Genomic DNA, 6,268 nt, shown 5'->3' with positions numbered 1-6,268 from the left:
AGTAGTGCTAAATGTTTTATTGTTATGATTATCATATAACAAACATGTCATTACATATTTATTGTTTAATTTAATTCTTACAAAATCCTATGAGAGAGAGAATACCTCCTTCCTACAGATGAAGGAAGTGGGCTCAGCAAAGTCCACGACCTGTCCATATTCTCTAGGGAACACTGACGATTTTAGGATGGCTTTAGGAAGGCAGTAAATCTAACCAGACACCGAGAGCTTGAGAGAGACCTCATTCAGTTAGGGTGAGTCAAGTGAGAAAGAATGGCAAATGTGGTGACGCAGTGAGATACGAAGAGTGTCACCTGACGGCAAGATGCATGTCCTTGGTCCCGGTGGAAAGTGCAGCTTGTGTGTGAGTGGCGGACGAGGAACCAGTGACAGACACTCAGTCAATCAAGCGCTATGGAAGGACCAAGTTCAAGTCAATGATTTTGCTTTGACACGAGAAGCAAATGGAAGAGATTCTGGGCTTTGGGGAAGAATGAGCAGATCGAAACAAGACTGGAGGAAGGTAATCTGGTGAGGCAAGATTCTAAAGAGCCTGGCGAAGATCTGAGTAAGCGGCTACGGAGGAGCGTGGAGAGAGTCTCACACCAGGTTCTGCTATAAAAACAGAGCAGAGAAACCAGGGGTGCCTTTTCCATGGATGATAAACACACTCAACAAAGGTAAATCAACCTTTCTCTTGATGACATGTTAACCTGAGGGATGTAGGCTGGTAGTCCTTTTAATACTTTCAACCACCACCTGGAGAAGGTAGTAATCTCGCACACAATCATTATGTTTGTTTCAGGCACATAAAAGGGGTCAGATCATCAAATGAGAAATATTGGTACTTATTCCCAGCTTGTCATATTCAGGCTGCCACCACATCCCAAGTGGAGTCTTCCAACTCAGTTGAGGGCATATGTGCTGATGTACCTTCTCTAAGGAGGACACTCTTCAAAGCCATTTAAATGACAAGTACCTTTGCACCAGAGCATATCCAACTGGATAGAAGTTGGAAGCCACACATCCATGTATGTGCTGGATTCCACATCCTGTCACACTCAGCCCCCCAGTTTCTGTGTTAATGGACAGATTCACATCAGAACTTAGTGCTTATGAGTTTCTTGGAAACCTTCAAAGCCTTGATGATGGTCTTTTAGGGAACATGAGTTGACAACCCTTTGTTTTGCTTCCTTTGGCAGCTGACAGAGTGGCCTTCATATAATTACTTCACTCCACCCTCCCAACCATCTCTGAAGCCAGACTTCTTACCCACATTCTACAGATGAACCCCTTTTGGCCACCCTTGCTAAAGAAATCTCTGGGAGTAGAGAACCGCTGCAGCTCCAGTGAAGTAAGGGGACAGAGAGAGGTCAGTCCTCTCCATCACACCAGCTGACTCTGGTTGGGCCTGAGCAGGCCCCGTCCATTCCTCTCCACTAATGGTGCGGGAGGACCCAAGGGTTTATAAGAATTAATCCCTGGTGGCAAATTATTTTCTGCCTTCTTTCCCATCCTTGACATTTTGTTTTTACTCAGCGCTTTTGTTGTAGGTTAAAGCCTCTCACAGAGATGGTTGTAAGGCAAGCCCTGGGGATTAGGGAAGTGGGGTGAGGGGTGGCCTTCAGGGGGTCTTCCAGTCCACTATTGAAATTCTCTCCCAGGCATCCACCATCCAGACACTCACTGGCTTTATAAACTACTTCTCTCAGGACTGAAATGCTCTCCCACAGTCAAGCCGGTCAGTCAGCTACACTCCACTATCAACCACTAGTTGTGTAATCATACAATTGTCCTCACATAATTAAGTGGCAGAAGTGCAGCTGATGATGGTCCCACTGAATGAATGCCAATTTGTCCACTGAGTGCCAATTTGAATTTTAAGGAAGGTATCGGGCTCAGTGACTGATTGCTGTGTAGATACCGCCCTAAAGCTCAGTGGCATAAAGTGACAGTTGTTCATTTCTTGGAGTTCTGTGGATAGGCAACGGGGCGGTTCTAGTCTTAGGTCAGATCACTCTGTTGTTACCGAACAAGGGTCCACTGCCAATGCACATACAGCATAACACCAGCTTTGGAGAGAAAAAAGGAGCTTTATTTGGGAGCTGAGACAAGAGACAAGGCTCAGATGTCGCTCCTGTTCCAGGACTCAGGGTGGGGGTTCAAGAGGTAGCAGTTGAGGGTTTACAAGTGTTACCTGTGAGTGGTGTTCACAAGTGTTGCTTGTGAGTGGTGTATCCGAGGTTGAAACGTTGGTTCCAGGTCTTGTTAGAAACAGAGCAGGACCAGGTTCTGCAGTTAACACTATGGCTGTGATCATGTTAGTTCAATAGAACTAGGGGGTCCAAGATCATGACTTCCTGCACATACTGGCAGTAGGCCTGGCGGTTGGCGAGGCCCCTCGGTCCTCCTCCACATGGCCTTTCATCTTCCCAAAGGCTGACCGGGCTTCTGCCCAGTCAGTGGCCTCAGGGTTCTAGGAGAGCAAGGTGACTGTTGCAAGACTGCTGAAGGCCCAACCACAGGAATTCACACCACGTCACTTTCTCTTCATTGGTCAAGGCAAGTCCCAGACAGCTGGTGCAAGGGATGGAGAGACTATCTCAGTGCCTGGGCAAGAAAGAGGTGGTTGAGGGACGTTTCAAGTTGGGGTAAGGGACTTTACATGAACAGAGGTGGGGTCACGGAAAGAGGAAGGAAAACCTTGTAGTCAGAGTCTTAAGAACAGCTGGGTGTTGCTGCAAGTGCACTGGGCACCTCACCTTAAGCACCACGGGAAAATAGGGTTTGCTTAGGAGGCTGCAAAGCTCAGTCCTTGCCCATCCGGGGCCATCCTACTCTCCCTGGCAGAACAAGGAAAATGCAGGGAGAGCCAAAAGGAGAAGGAAAAGAAATCACCTACTGCAACTTGGTGTGGGTGGGAAGCCAAAATGATGTTCTAAATATCCTCCCGAAAATCCACACAGGAACATACCCACACGCTGCCCTGTGTGGGCCGAGTGTTTCCGCTCTCTTCAAAGCAGATATTCTCGAATTCCACTCACTGGGAAGTTCCAGTGGCTCTTAGGTTCTCACTGTTTTTAGAGCAATACCGCCTCCGCTTTGGGTCTGTCCTTTTAAAAATGTTCTGCAAGAACTTACAACTTGTTCATGTCCTTTTACATTGAAAAGCCATCTCTTCATTGATGCTTCTTCAAAAGCTATTCACCATAATTTTCTGTATAGAGATGGTGGGCTTGGGGTGCTCTGCCCAGCATAACTGGGTCACATACTGGCAGGCTGGGGTGGGGGCCTACAACGTGCACCATTTTTATACTTACATGGAAGCGTATGTTTGGTAAGAAAACTAAACTTTCATAGTACAGTGGGGCCTTGACTTACGAGTGTCCCGACTAACGAGTTTTTCGAGACATGAGCCGTCTCTCAGATTTTTTGCTTTGAGTTGCGAGCTAAAATTCGGGTTACGAGCCAGCTTCAGATACCCCACCGCTAGTTGGCGCAGCGAACGTCACAGTGAACGCCACAACATCAGCCCAGCATCACGTGTCTCACTCGTTCACAATTGATTTGACATACGAGTAATTTGAGTTACAAGCTCCGTCACGGAACGAATTAAACTCGTAAGTCAAGGCCCCACTGTACTTTGGTTAGTCCTAAAGGGCTCCCTGGTAATAAAATATGCTGTACCTGTATAATCATCCACGCTACATTACCTACCTAAGTTTATTTTTTATTAAGATCATATTTGTAAAACGTCCCACAGGGAGCACCAGGAAGCCTCCAGGGCCCTGCATGGTCCCTAATGCAGGCGAGGACCCCAGTGCACACTCTGTAAGTGAAAGGATGATGATGAGCCTCCTCACAGGCAGAGGTGGGAGAACACCTGGGATCACTGTGAAAGGCATTATAACAGGAACAAGGCCTGATCCTTCCATCTAGACCAGCGGTTCTCAACCTGTGGGTCGCGACCCCTGAAAATACATCCTGCATATCAGATATTTACATTACGATTCATAACAGTAGCAAAATTACAGTTATGAAGTAGCAACGAAAATAATTTTATGATCGGGGGTCACCACAACACAAGGTACTGTATTAAAGGGTCGCGGCATTAGGAAGGTTGAGAACCACTGATCTAGACCCTAAAGAGTCTGAGCAGTCAACCTCTGGTCTTTCCCACCACACAGCTTCCTCTTCAGTGTCATTGGAGGGGTGACTCTCTGAACTGGTGCGAATGAGGCAACCCTCTTCTGCACCAGCCATCAATTCCTTCTTTTTAAATTTAGTCTATTTTATTATTGAATTTTCCCCGTTGTTAAGTATATGGAAAAAAAATTGGTTGAGTTTTCTAATGCAAACCCAAAGGAAAAATGACCTTGAATACTGGTATCACAATATGTAGGAGGTATAGGGACTACCCATCTCATGGTTTTGAACTTTGTGGTTAAAGACTTTGAGAGCTGACAGATTACTCAGGGATTTGTCAAGAGTATTAATTACAAACTTTGAAATCTTGGTCAGCGAAAGTTCATCACGGTGCCTCTTGCAAATATGATCAAAGTCTTTTCGGTACTGATTTGATGGTGCTTAACCACAGTGCATAAAGAATGAAGGTTTTCATTAGAAATTACTGATGTAATAGAGTACATTTGAAAGGAGGAGGTACTGTATTGTGGGACTATGAAAATTCATGCTCGTCCCCCATGCCACCCTCACCCCAGTTTTGGACCGCCCACTCCCCTTCTCTGAACACTTGGAATTGCGTTTGGGACTGCTGCCAAGGAACTGTGGTCCAACAGCCTCAGTGTCGCTCCAGGGATGACCACTCCCAGGAGGGCAAAGGTGTGGCTGGTTAGGTGATGTGTTTAAAACCATAAAAGTAAACCATGAAAACCTGGGGTGAACTGTAATTTGGTGAAAGAAATTTACAGCTGACTGAAAACGGGAAAAAGAGAGAATAGTGTGTAGCTGGTTAATGGAAAGGGAAGCCATTGTTTACTGTTAGAAAAGCAATCTATTATTTTTGGTAGCTTTGGGGGGGGGAGGAGGGAGGGGTGCAATAAAAATGCACTGGCATCTAAACCCTGGAAAATGAAACAAAATACACCCACTGCAGCGTCTCCAAAATCACTGGACTGCACCTCCCCCTCCTTTCCGCTGGGATGTCTTATCCTGCCTTCCAGTGGTTGTAGAAGATGCGGGAAGGTGGGGAGGCCTTGGAGGGTTCCTTGGCGCTAACTGCAGGAGGTGGATTTCCAGCAGCTGCCAAGGGAAGACGCACAGTTGCCAATGCCCACCCCCCTCCCCCCCAGCCCAGCAGTCAACCACTGCTTGGCATTTTAGGAGCTGTGGCCTGTTGCCACCCTAGGGGTGGGGGTGGACGTAGGGGGAGACACGGGAGGTGGAGGTGGGGGTCGGGGAGGGACGTGCTGCTGGGGAGAACCCACTTGCCTCTGAAGTTCAATGGCTCTTAAGTTCTACCAGTTCACTTGCCTGTGAGCGCCAGAGGGTGGCACTCCAGGCACTATGGAGGGGACCCGAGGGAGGAGGAGGCTGCAGGAGTGGGCAGAGGGGGGAGGGGGAGTAAATTCTCAGTCTCTGGTCTGGAGCTCCCAGCTGATTTGGAGCCCACCCCCACCCTTTTAAGGAATAAGTGGGCTTCTGCCAGACTAGGTGTCACCGAGTTAAGAATTCCTAAGATGAAAAAGGCTTTGAGGGTTATTCAAAATCGAAGGTATTTACCCTGCTGGTCCCAGGAAATCCGGGTGCTGGGGGTGGGCGTCCAGCCACTGTGAGTGAGCCGGCATCTGACCTGATCCTTTGTGTCCTGTTTTGCAGTTGCTGGACTTGTGTGACCCCGTGAAGGATGATGCCCTGAGGGTGATCTCTGCCTTTACCATTCCGCACACCTATCTGCATAGCAATCGCTGGAATCGCCAACCCCCGGGCCACCTGGGCCTTCTACCCTGCGCTGCAGCAGCCCCAGGCCCAGGAAAGGGCGCGCTCTAGGGGGCCCACACCCAGAGCCAGGTTGTAGCGGATGCAGGGGCAGGATGGTGGTTCGCTTGCATTTGCCACCCACACTGCTTCTCTGACTCTCAGAGCTGGAGCAGAGGCCGGGCCACTGAGCCCAGTCCCGGCAAGGCTGGTGAGACTCACCGGGCTGTCTGAAAGGGGGTGCACGCAGTGCTGTGCCTCTCCCTGTTACCCGACCACCCATGCCACCTCTCCAGCTTCGGGGGAACCCCCACGGCTGGTGCAACCCAAG

General features: G+C 48.7%; 1 long non-coding RNA gene across 1 annotated transcript; it reads right to left on the bottom strand.

Annotated features, from left to right (window-relative positions):
- Positions 1-2,073: 2,073 nt before the first annotated feature.
- On the bottom strand, positions 2,074-6,234 carry LOC111823680. Its single transcript, XR_002826753.1, has 2 exons — positions 5,743-6,234; positions 2,074-2,610 (listed from the first exon to the last, which is right to left on the bottom strand). It is a non-coding gene; the product is annotated as an uncharacterized LOC111823680 (long non-coding RNA).
- Positions 6,235-6,268: the final 34 nt, after the last annotated feature.

This window comes from Myotis lucifugus, unplaced genomic scaffold (genome assembly GCF_000147115.1).
Source record: "Myotis lucifugus unplaced genomic scaffold, Myoluc2.0 scaffold_613, whole genome shotgun sequence".
NCBI classification, from domain to species: domain Eukaryota; kingdom Metazoa; phylum Chordata; class Mammalia; order Chiroptera; family Vespertilionidae; genus Myotis; species Myotis lucifugus.
Note: the sequence above shows the minus strand (reverse complement) of the source record. Positions and strands in the feature narration are given on the sequence as shown.